Source organism: Oncorhynchus kisutch, linkage group LG21, assembly GCF_002021735.2.
Source record: "Oncorhynchus kisutch isolate 150728-3 linkage group LG21, Okis_V2, whole genome shotgun sequence".
Lineage (NCBI taxonomy): Eukaryota > Metazoa > Chordata > Actinopteri > Salmoniformes > Salmonidae > Oncorhynchus > Oncorhynchus kisutch.
In genome coordinates, this window is record NC_034194.2 from 34173514 (window position 1) to 34186158 (window position 12645).

Consider the following 12645-nt stretch of genomic DNA (forward strand, 5'->3'; position numbering starts at 1 on the left):
CAGCCGCCACGGGGCATCTTGATGTGTATCGATTAGACTGCACTTTGATCAGACTCAAAAGCTGTCATCAAATGCACATGGATTTGAACTAGGTTTGATCTGTTGTCTGTGGGTGGATGTGTGTGTGTGTATTTGTGTGCGTGCATCTGTCTTTGTGTGAGGGCTGTGTGGGAGGGAATCTTTACAGAAAATCGGTGGCTCAGAATTAATCATTTCAAAGACAAAAAAATATAAATTAAATAACTTATCTACTAACAGCTAGCCATAAGACAGTCATAAATGGAGCTCCTCTGGGACATCAACTCATTTAGATTTACCATGGGCAATTTGTCTGAAACACTATAATGCATTTATGATAGAGCCATTCATCATGCAAAAGGTTGGCTATTTATTTAGTGGCTTCTGTCATTTATGAAGTGTCCCTCCGAGGACACCGTAGTGCTCTCTAACGGGGAAGTCATGTGACACGGGTCAATTCCAACGATGGATGTTTCAATCAGGTGGAGATAATATACTGTAATCATAATATATTCAATGTAATCAGGGAATGCTGGATAATAACTCAAGCCCAGAGCATTGGACAGCAGGCACTTAGAGACACCGTACAGAACTGACTCTAGATCAGTTGGTAGAGGTATATAATAATGAAGCAATAGACAGAGGGGAGACTGGCCTAAAATAAATGAGCATTCCTCAGAGATCAAATTAGAGAGGACATACCTAAGCCCCTGTCTGTGACCACTCATTAGAGACAAATAGGTATGCAGTCATGTGGAACACAACTGCCCCCCCATGTCTATGACGTCCTTCATTAATATTCCTGTCTGCTTTGTTAATGTCAGTCACACACACATATAGCCTACAAACACACACGCACACCTCTATAACCTTATATACCCATCAAATCCTTATCCCCATGAGCCAAAGCTATTAATTCTCTCTCTCTTTCTCTCATATATTATCTTACAAGGACTTCCATATAAAGTAGCATATGCTATAAAGCAGTGTATTTTTTGCATCATTTGACCACATTTGTATTCATATCGACTTGTGGCAGAATTCCAAAAGCCTTTGTCAACACAAAGCATCTGAGGCTTTTGTACTCCAGTAAATGGAGGTGGCTAATCATTGGCCCAGTGAAAAGAGCAGCGGCAAACCTAAGGAAGGATGGATAAGAGAGGAGGCTTGACCTTAGAGTCATCTGTGCATTGACCCAGCCAGCCACAGTAGTCACAGTACATTGAAAATAGGATAATTCAATCACAGGATAACATGGGCCCAATGCTATGGAGTCCATGGATGCCAGGGGGAAGGCTTAAATCACTCAGCCAAAATCACGATTCAAGGACGAATCCTATACGGATCCTAGGGAAGATGGATTAATTTGAAGTCAGGCAGTTAGGAAAACCGCAGAGATTGACAAGCTATGTGTGGCACTGCTGGGATGGTGGGATTATAATTTGACCAGCACACAGTGGTTGTAATCAGGATACTCATGGGAAGCTGGGAAGACATCAACACAGGGATAGCTTTTAACATGCTCACCCACTGGCAGGTGAATCAGAACATTATCACAGATAATATGCTAACAATATGGGCTAATAAGTTGCCTTAGGGAAGAAATGCCACGACAGCATGATTACTCTTATGTTATAAAATCAAAGAAGAAGTTACAGGTCTGTGAGAGCCAGAAATCTTGCTTGTTTGTAGGTGACCAAATACTTATTTTCCACCATAATTTGCTAATAAATCCATGAAAAATCCTACAATGTGATTTTCTGGATTTTTTTTCTCATTTTGTCTGTCATAGTTGAAGTGTACCTTTGATGAAAATTACAGGCCTCTCTCATCTTTTTAAGTGGGAGAACTTGCACAATTGGTGGCTGACTAAATACTTTTTTGCCCCACTGTACAGGGGGTACCGGTACAAAGTCAATGTGCGGGGGCACTGGTTAGTCAATGTAATTGAGGTAATATGTACATGTAGGTAGAGATAAAGTGACTATGCATAGATAATAACCAGAGAGTAGCAGCAGAGTAAAAGAGGGTTCTGGGTAGCTCTTTGATTAGCTGTTCAGGAGTCTTATGGCTTTCAGGAGTCTTAAGTCTAGGCCTTTTGGAGCTAGCCTTGGCGCTCCGCTACCACTTGCTGTGCGGTAGCAGAGAGAACAATCTATGACTAGGGAGGTTGGAGTCTTTGACAATTTTCAGGGCCTTCCTCTGACACCGCCTAACATAGAGGTCCTGGATTGCAGGAAGCTTGGCACCTGGGCCGTACGCACTACCCTCTGTAGTGTGTTGCAGTCGAAGGCCGAGCAGTTGCCATACCAGGCAGTTTTATTTGATTTTTTATTTATTTCACCTTTTTTTAACCAGGTAGGCAAGTTGAGAACAAGTTCTCATTTACAACTGCGACCTGGCCAAGATAAAGGAAAGCAGTTCGACACATACAACAACACCGAGTTACACATGGAGTAAAACAAACATACCGTCAATAATACAGTAGAAAAACAAGTCTATATACGATGTGAGCAAATGAGGTGAGATAAGGGAGGTAAAGCAATAAATAGGCCATGGTGGCGAAGTAAATACAAAATAGCAATTAAACACTGGAATGGTAGATGTGCAGAGGATGAATGTGCAAAGTAGAAATACTGGGGTGCAAAGGAGCAAAATAAATAAATAAATACAGTAGGGGATGAGGTAGTTGTTTGGGCTATTTACAGATGGGCTATGTACAGGTGCAGTGATCTGTGAGCTGCTAAGACAGCTAGTACTTAAAGCTAGTGAGAGAGATAAGTGGCTCCAGTTTCAGTGATTTTTGTAGTTCGTTCCAGTCATTGGCAGCAGAGAACTGGAAGGAGAGGCGGCCAAAGGAGGAATTGGCTTTGGGGGTGACCAGTGAGATATACCTGCTGGAGCGCGTGCTACGGGTGGGTGCAGCTATGGTGACCAGTGAGCTGAGATAAGACGGGGCTTTACCTAGCAGGGTCTTGTAGATGTAGCAGTGACGCAACTCAATGGTGCAGCTGTAGAACCTTTTTAGGATCTGAGGACCCATGACAAATATTTTCAGTCTCCTGAGGGGGAATAGGTTTTGTCGTGCCCTCTTCACAACTGCCTTAATGTGTTTGGACCATAATAGTGTGTTGGTGATGTGGACACCAAGGAACTTGAATATCTCAACCTGCTCCACTACAGCCTCGTCAATGAGAATGTGCTTGGTCCTCCTTTTCCCGTAGTCCACAATCATCTCCTTTGTCTTGATCACGTTGAGGGAGAGGATGTTGTTCTGGCATTGAGTGCCGTCTTAGTGCCAGAATCGGTTTATGGTGGTAAATAGACAACTACAAAGAATATAGATGAAAACTCTCTTGGTAAATAGTGTTGTCTACAGCTTATCATGAGAGTCCCGCTCCTTGAAAGCAAGCAAAAACGCGAGACTCAGGCGAGCAAAACTCAGGCGAGCAAAACCGCGAGACTTCCTTAGATTTTGTGCACCAGTTGTTGTTTACAAATATACATAGACCGTCACCCCTTGTCTTACTAGAAGCTGCTGCTTTATCCTGCCGAAAAAGCTTCAAACCCGCCAGCTGTATGTTATTCATGTTGTCGTTCAGCCATGACTCAGTGAAACACAAGATCTTACACTTTTTAATGTCCCGTTGGTAGGATATACGTGATCGTAGTTCGTCTATTTTATTTTCCATTGATTGTACGTTGGTTAATAGGACCGATGGTAAAGGGAGATTATGCGCTTGGCATCGGATACTTACAAGGAACCCAGATCTTCGTCCATTGTATAACTCACCAAATAGAATGATGTTTGTACTGAAGTAGCTAACTCGTTTCTTATCATTCTTGTATTATTCATTGTTATTGTCAAATCATAATTTCCTCAGGGGAAAATCTTTTGTTGCCGTTATGATGTTCTTGTTGGGGTGCTGACTGTTTGGGTGTTAGGCAATGTTTGCTGGGCTATAGTCTAAGAGCTCTACCTATGCTTCTTTAAAAAGATATGATGATGCATATTTCCATGGATATGCTATTCTTACCAGTTTCTTCCAATGTTTCACAAGTATCTCTCTCATTAAGACTCTCATCTGGAGGTAACATGTTTCCAACCCAGATAAATATCAAGCCTCCACATCACATCCAGATGTGGGTATTTGCAGTTCTATAATTGCTTTTGCAGGCCGGTACATCTCATATCTAAATAAAAGTATTCAGAAAAAAAGTTAGGCTTAAATTGATATATTCACCCACACCTGCTCTCCCATTTACATTGACAATGAACAAGACTATGTGGATACTGCCTGTCTGTCTGCACTTGTGCTGTACGTTCTGACTACACACTGCATGTTTCTAGTGAGATTGTTAGGATAATGCATGTTAGGATGGTGTGCATCATGGTCCTAGTCAGATGAAGATATTGAATTGAGAGGGTTCTGCCGGTATGCATATGAAAATCACATCTCTGTCACGTTGCAGACACAGAGATCCAGTGTAAATGCCTCGATCCGGGTGTTGAGTCTTTGTCTGGAGAAGCCGCAGAAGCTGGATCAGCAGAGATACTTTATTTAATCTTCAAGACATGGGGAGACCGGCTCTGTATTAGCATTCTTCTGCTAGCGGTTTAGTGAAAATGCTTTAAGTAGCTTTCAGACTGAAATCTCCCATACCCTTCATGAAGAGAGGGCTGCAGAGTCTGCAACTGAGTGTGCACTTAGAGAGTGAATTACCAAGTTGATGGAGACGGTTTAAGTGTTTAGGGGAAATGTCAGTGATTTGGGGCGGGAAAGAGGTCTAAATGACAGGGCACAGGGTAAAGGGGAGGGAGTGGAGAGCTGTGGGTCACTAGGCTTGTTAAATTAAGCATCCTTCCACAGACAGACAGACAAATGCACAAACACATCATCACGCCCTGTAAGGCCACGTTCCCGTGATGTGTTACCTTTTTCTTCTGCAGGGCCATTTTAGTTCTTACCGCATGGCTGCATGGATTTCCCAGGCAACACTGATCTCATTTAGGAAAAGTGTCAGGGAGGGTTTTCATAACAGCTAGCCTGGGCAAAAGATGAGCTTATTCAGCTAACTAGGAGAAAAGAAAACACTTTCTCCCTCTCCCTTACAGAGCCCTGTCGCTCTGTCTCCCTCATTTTAATAACACCAGAGCTTCTTGATTCACAAAGCTGGTCTCTCTCTCTCTCTCTCTCTCTCTCTCTCTCTCTCTCTCTCTCTCTCTCTCTCTCTCTCTCTCTCTCTCTCTCTCTCTCTCTCTCTCTCTCTCTCTCTCTCTCTCTCTCTCTCTCTCTCTCTCTCTCTCTCTCTCTCTCTCTCTCTCTCTCTCTCTCTCTCTCTCTCTCTCTCTCTCTCTCTCTCTCTCTCTCTCTCTCTCTCTCTCTCTCTCTCTCTCTCTCTCTCTCCTGCCAAGTAATCTCCATAGAAAAGATGAATATTAATAATGGCTGTTGGAAGTGGAGGTGACACAATGGATAGCTCCTCTACTGTCTGCTTAATTAACCTCATCAGCTAATGCTCGGTTCACCTACTCAAAGGCCTCTTTGGTGTGACATGGCAAAGGATGCCTTTCAGGGATAATAAATTGCTCTTTTGGGAAGATATATAAAGGGGATTAATTTTGCCTGCTCCAAAATTAAGAATCTAAATGAAATATATGAACCAGTGGCTCAGGCCAGCATTTGGATCCTTCCTTGGTCAAATAGAGTCTTTGGGATGCCAGCTATTCGGTTATAGTCTCCATCTCCTTAGCGCCATAGATCACATTGCCACAGATCAGCGGGCTTCATGGCCAGATCTCTGAGAGGAGAATACTCTGGATGATTACAGGCTGCAGGGAGAGAGAACGAGAGAGCGAGAGAGAGTGAGACGCCCTGTGTAATGCTAGGGAGAGAGAGTCCCTGTGTAATACCAGGTAGAGAGAGAGAGAGAGAGAGGCCATCTGTAGGTATGTTGGCAGCGCAGTTAAATAGGCATGAAGATATGCATGCACCAACATACACACAGACTAAAGGGGCAGGTATGCATACACACACACACACACACACACACACACACACACACACGCATTTTGTTCTTCTATCCTCGTGGGAGCCTAAAATACATGTCCTATTTTCCCTAACCTTTACCATAACCCTAACACTAACACATAACCCAAATCCTAAACCTAGCTCCTAAACCTATAACCCCTTACCCTTACCCTAACCCTTACCCTAATTGTAACCCTAACCCTAAACCTAACCCTTAAGCTTAAAATAGCATTTGTCCTCATAGGGATCTGGGAAATGTCCCCACGAGGGAGATAATTTTTCTTGTTTTACTATCCTTGTGGGGATAGTTCCCAGCTAGCCTCCCTAGTGGACCATAGTCACAGGTAATGGGATGAGATAGAGAGCTCTGTGTCTCAGGGAGCATCTGTATAAGCCGACCCCCACAACGTCCCCTCAGTGCCCCTGGTCTCCCTGGTTGGGTGGTCAGCTGTAGTTGGCCCATCTGGCAGCTCAGTTAGTTAGGGCCTTCCCCTGGTATTGCATTCTCACCTCTGGCCCGCTCTAATGAATAACTAATCAAATGAAGAGCATTAAACAAATACTGTCCAACAAAAACGAACTCATAATCTCTTTGTGAGAGGAGTTTGTTGTGTTCCCAGTGGTAAGTGAGAATAAGCTGCTCACCCGAGGCGAAACAAGATTAGCACGGCAGTTTGTAAAGAAAGAGAGAAAGAGACTGTATGTCAGTAATATCACTGATAACAGGACAGTGTTAGTCACCAACTCACCAGTGCTATTCCTGTTGCTGTGATGAGAATGACAGTGAGCCTGTGAATGAAAGACAAAGCACCCACAGGCCTTCATCCTCCTCATCCTCATCATCTGTAAATATAGCAGCGTCAACACCACACTTCAAACAGGGACCATCATCCCACACTTGTCACTGCTGTTCTGACTTTGTTCATCGTCCAATCATATGGCTCTTGCCTATAGCATTTCCTATAACCATTTGTTCTTATCTCCTGGCCAGCCTCTCTCTCTCTCTCTCTCTCTCTCTCTCTCTCTCTCTCTGAGTGGGACCTGGAGATGTGACTCCGCTCTTATCAGTGTGTGTCAGACAGCCTCCCACGTCCTCCCACACGAAGCCTGCATGCTCATACACAAGCAGGAATCACATTTAAAAAGAGTCAGTGTAGATCCCAAAGAGGACCAGAGGGACACAAGGCCACAGAAAGGCAGAGATGGACAAAGGGATGGCGAAAGAGAGAGAGAGAATAGGATCGACAGATATTCCCGTCTGGACCGGCAGCCTTGGAAGGGTTAACATACTTAAATGGCTCTGTGTTATTTTCCTCGAAGCAAGCGAAGAAGGTGTTTAGGTCCGGATGTGAGGTGTCGGTGTCTGCGATGTGGCCACATGTGTCTCGTGTCTGAGCCAGTGAATTGCGACTCCACTTTGTCTCTGTACTGACGTTTTGCCTCTTTGATTGCCTTACGGAGGTCATAGATCGGGGATCATCAACCAGATCCAGCTGTAGACCGGGCAAATAAAACCACCGTGGGTCAAATTTGGCCTGCAGGCTGCCAGAACCCTTTCATAGATGGTCTGTTTGTACACGTCCATGTTCACAGTCACCTTTCTCTGGTTAAATGTGGTGGTTCGTGCTTTTAGATTTGTGCAAATGCTGCCATTTATCCACAGTTTCTGTTTAGAATAAGTTCTAATCGTCACAGTAGGAAGTTCCCTATGCACTTCCTGATGAACCCAGTCACAGAGTCAATGTATACGTCGATATTATTCCCAAAGGCGACAAGGAACATATCCCAGTCCACTTGATCAAAACAATCTTGAAGCAGAGATTCCAACTGGTCAGACCAACATTGAACAGTCTTTACCACGGGTGCTTCCTGCTTAAGTTTCTGCCTATAGTTCAGAGAGTATGAAGTTCACTGGGTTCTGAGCAAAACAATATTAAAAGGCAGATCTTATCCAGTGTGCTCTAGCCTTTAAACTAATCAAAAGTCGTGAAGCAACATTCATTTTTTAAAAGAAGATTAGAAATTGAGCTAAAATCACAGAGAGATTTCACTACAGACACAGTTGTTGATATGTTGCGGTGTCTATTGACTTCTATTCGCACAGCATGCCTTCCAAGGTCATCTACTCATCATAGTTTTGTAAATGGCTTTGAGTGGAGTGGAAGTTATTGGCCTTGAGAAGATCAATGGCTTTCTCCATTGGGATTCTTCCGGTGCTTTTGTGAACAACAAATTCAGCATAAGTGTTGTTGGCCCACTTTTGTAATGTTTGCTTTCTGTTGTTAAGCCTCATCTTTGTAGAAGTGCTTCACACAGGGCCTTCAAGGGTACTTTGAGTACTGTACTGCAGATAACTGCATGCGTACAGTTGGGGGAAAAAGTGATTCATTATCGCAGAAAATAATTATTGACAGAGCACAAAGCAATCTCGAGATAATGAGAGCAATTAAACAGCAATGAAATACGAATAGGCCCTGATGTTACTTTACTGTATGTTTCCAAGTCAATACAAGTGGCATAGAAAGTCCTGCTGCTTTTCTGGAAGTGACGCTCTGCATGGCTCTGTGGTAGGACAGTTTCGGAAACTAAAAGAAGCATAAATTATCTAGAGGAACTGCTTACAGTAAGAAATGCCCATCCATAAACAGTCTTTATGTAAAGAATACGGTCGAACCATCAGATAATTGGCATATATATATTACTCTTACTGAATTTACACGTGCGAGGATATTGGAAATTTAATCAAAGCCTATTGGATGATACCTTGTTTTTAACTAGGACAGAGGAATATATAACACATTTTTACAGTAGATCCCCTTATTGCATGGGACACATTTAAATGTGCTTTTAGAGGCCATGCAACTCAGTACTCAGCTCTAAAACAAAATAAATGTAGGTCAAAATAGTTATCAAAAGAAATAGAAGGGCTAACTGTACAGTTAGATAGCAATAAAACTGTAACCATAGAGGCTCAGAATAAGTTAGAGGAAAAACAAAAAGAAAAGGAGGAACTTATTCAAGAAAGATCCAGTGTAACATATTATAAAATAAAGCAAACTGGATGGAATATGGGGAAAAATGCACAATTAAAAAAAGATCTTCAACATAGAAGATGCTACTAAAAATAATTGTTACAAATGTCACCCATGATTCACCAAATTATATTTTGAAAGAGGAAGCAAAGTACTTTAAGCATATGTTTTCGTTTCAGTCTCATCCATCTCTTATAACTGAAGCTAATTGTATGTATTTTAAAATGAACAGCTGAACAGAAAGACTCATGTGAAGGCAAAATTACAGAGGAGGAACTTCTTGATGCAATTAAAGCCTTTAAATCTGGGAAAACTCCAGGGCTGGATGGGATACCAGTGGAAGTATTAAATCTGGGAAAACTCCAGGGCTGGATGGGATACCAGTGGAAGTATTAAATCTGGGAAAACTCCAGGGCTGGATGGGATACCAGTGGAAGTATTAAATCTGGGAAAACTCCAGGGCTGGATGGGATACCAGTGGATAACAACTTTTTTTTTTATATACTCAGATGACCATTATTAGCATGTTTTAACCACTCCTATGTAAATGGTAGATTATTGGACACTCAACAAGGTCTGATTTCATTATTACTGAAACAGGATACAAGTGATAAATATAAAGATCCAGTCCTTTTAAAAATTTGGAAGCCCCTTACACGTCAGTGTTGTGATGCAAAAATAGTAGCAAAATGTGAAGCGGCTAGAATTCAAAAGGTATTGTTGGATATTATTCATTCGAATCAGACAGGATTTTTACATGGACGATACATTGATAAAGTACGACTGGAGTTTATATATAAATACCTGGAACATTTCAAATTTTGGAGAATCTCTTATAAAATGGGTTAAAGTTATGTATAGTGGGGTCTCCCGAGTGGTGCAGCGGTCTAAGGCACTGCATCGCAATGATAGTTGTGTCACTACAGATCCTGGTTCAATCCCAGGCTGTGTCACAGCCGGCCGCGACCGGGAGACCCATGAGGCAGCACACAATTGGCTCAGCATCGTCTGGGTTAGGGGAGGGTTTGGCCAGCTGGGATGTCCTTGTCCCATCGCACTCTAGTGACTCCTGTGGCAGGCCGGGAGCATGCAAGCTGACACAGTCATCAGGTGTTTCTTCCGACACATTGGTGTGGCTGGCTTCTGGTTTAAGCATCAAAGAAGCAGTGTGGCTTGGGGGGTCATGTTCTGGAGGATGCACGGCTCTCAACCTTCACCTCTCCCGAGACCGTACGGGAGTTGCAGCGATGGGACAAGACTGTAACTACCAATTGTGGAGAAAAAAGGGTAAAAAAAAAAAAAAAAGTTATGTATAGTTTAAAAATATATGTATATTTAACCTTTATTTAACCATGAATGTCAGTTAAGAACAAATTATTATTTACAATAAAGGCCTACATAATTACCTTAGGTGTGAAATAGTAAATAATGGCTACTTCTTAGAATGATTTAAACTGTCAAAATGAGTAAAGGTTGTCCACAAGGTTGTCCACTATTGGCATATCTATTTATTATGGCTATCGAAATGTTAGCTATTTAAATCAGATCCAAAAATAATATCAAGTTAGAAATCCAGGGCTTAATAACAAAGGTGTCATTGTATGCTGATGATTCATGTTTTATTTCACATTCACAATTTGGATCTCTCCACAGCCTCATAGAGAATCTAGATACATTTTCTAACCTCTCTGGATTACAACAAAATTGTTGTACTATATTACATATTGGATCACAAAAAAATACAACATTTAAATTACCGTGCAGTTTACCAATACAATGGTGTGATGGTGATGTGGAAATACTCGGTATACATATCCCAAAATAAATAAATGATCTCACTCCAATACTTTTTAATAGAAAGTTAGCGAAAAGACATAAGATCTTGCTATACCTAGCGACAATACCTGTCTATTTGTGGAAAAATCACCCTGATTAAATATTTTGTCATATCCCAGTTGACCTATTTGCTTATGGGCTTGCCTACACCTTACCAAACAGGAAAAAGTATCCATTTTCTTTTAAACGGCAAGTCAGACAATATTAAATGTGCCTATTTATAGAATTAATATGAATTCGGAGGGCACAAATGATTAAATATTAATATTAAAGTATTAGACCTCTCACTAAAGGCTTCAGTTTACAAACTTGCACTTTCAGTTATTTGAAAAGGAAATAATCTCCCAAATATCGCTATTTTTACAACAAGCCATAGAAAGTTGTTTGCAATTTCAATTTAATCTACCAGAAAAAAATGGAACAAATAATACAACAAATACTGTGGTTAAACTCAAATATACTAATATATTTAAATATATATATATTTTTAAATGTTTAAAAAAGGTATCATCTTTGTAAATGATATCATAAATAGGACTGGTGGAGTTAAGTTACACAAATATATGGAAATATCTAATCTACCCAAAACTGCAACTAATTGTAGCATTACCACAAAAATGGAAGAGGAAAGTGGAAGGGGGAAAAAGTAGGGAACCTGTCTGTCAGCCCTGCATTAAAGACCATAATTGGTTGAGAAAAATAAGAAAAATAAAAAAGAATACCAGTTTCATTTAAGGACCAAAAATTGACAGCTGTGCCATATAGATTACAAAATAGTTGGGAAGAGATTTTCAACGTACTGATTTCATGGCACATGGTTTATGAACTGATAGGCAAAACTTTGAATTTTTCAAATTAATATCCCAAATTCTTGCAACCAATATTATATATATGGGGGATACAACCTTCCCAGCTATATTTTTATGCGAAGAGACAGAATCATTAGATCATTTGTTTTGGTACTGTCCATATGCAGATTGTTTTTGGTCACAGGTCCAGGAATGACTGAAGAATTGCAACATTTACCTGGAGCTAACTCTGCAGATAGCTCTACAGGGTCAATAATATAATATAATAATACTTTGAGAAAAATATATATTTTATGAGAATAGAAAGGTTCAGAACTTTTGTGAAACATCACAGCACAGTTGACAAATGGCAAAAATAATTCCATTATGGATGGTGTTAAATCCAATGTGGATGGTGTTAAATCCAATCTGGATGGTGTTAAATTCAATGTGGATGGTGTTAAATCCAATATGAATGGTGTTAAATCCAATATGGATGGGGTTAAATCCAATGTGGATGGTGTTAAATCCAATGTGGATGGTGTTAAATTCAATGTGGATGGTGTTACATTCAATGTGGATGGTGTTAAATCTAATGTGGATGGTGTTAAATCCAATGTGGATGGTGTTAAATCTAATGTGGATGGTGTTAAATCCAATATGGATGTTGTTAAATTCAATGTGGATGGTGTTAAATCTAATGTGGATGGTGTTAAATCCAATATGGATGTTGTTAAATTCAATGTGGATGGTGTTAAATCTAATATGCATGGTGTTAAATCTAATATGGATGTTGTTAAATTCAATGTGGATGGTGTTAAATCTAATATGGATGGTGTTAAATCCATTGTGGATGATGTTAAGAAATAGATGTGAGGGTTTGAATGGAGCCGAAGGTTGGGAATAATAACAACTAATAACAACTAATATAAACCATAC

At 40.8% G+C, this 12645-nt stretch overlaps 1 protein-coding gene across 1 annotated transcript in view; it reads right to left on the bottom strand.

Annotated features, from left to right (window-relative positions):
* LOC109866658 (leucine-rich repeat and fibronectin type-III domain-containing protein 2) overlaps nucleotides 1–12645 on the bottom strand; it is a 112130-nt gene that overhangs the window by 15378 nt on the left and 84107 nt on the right. The gene's annotated exons all lie outside the window — the stretch shown is intronic.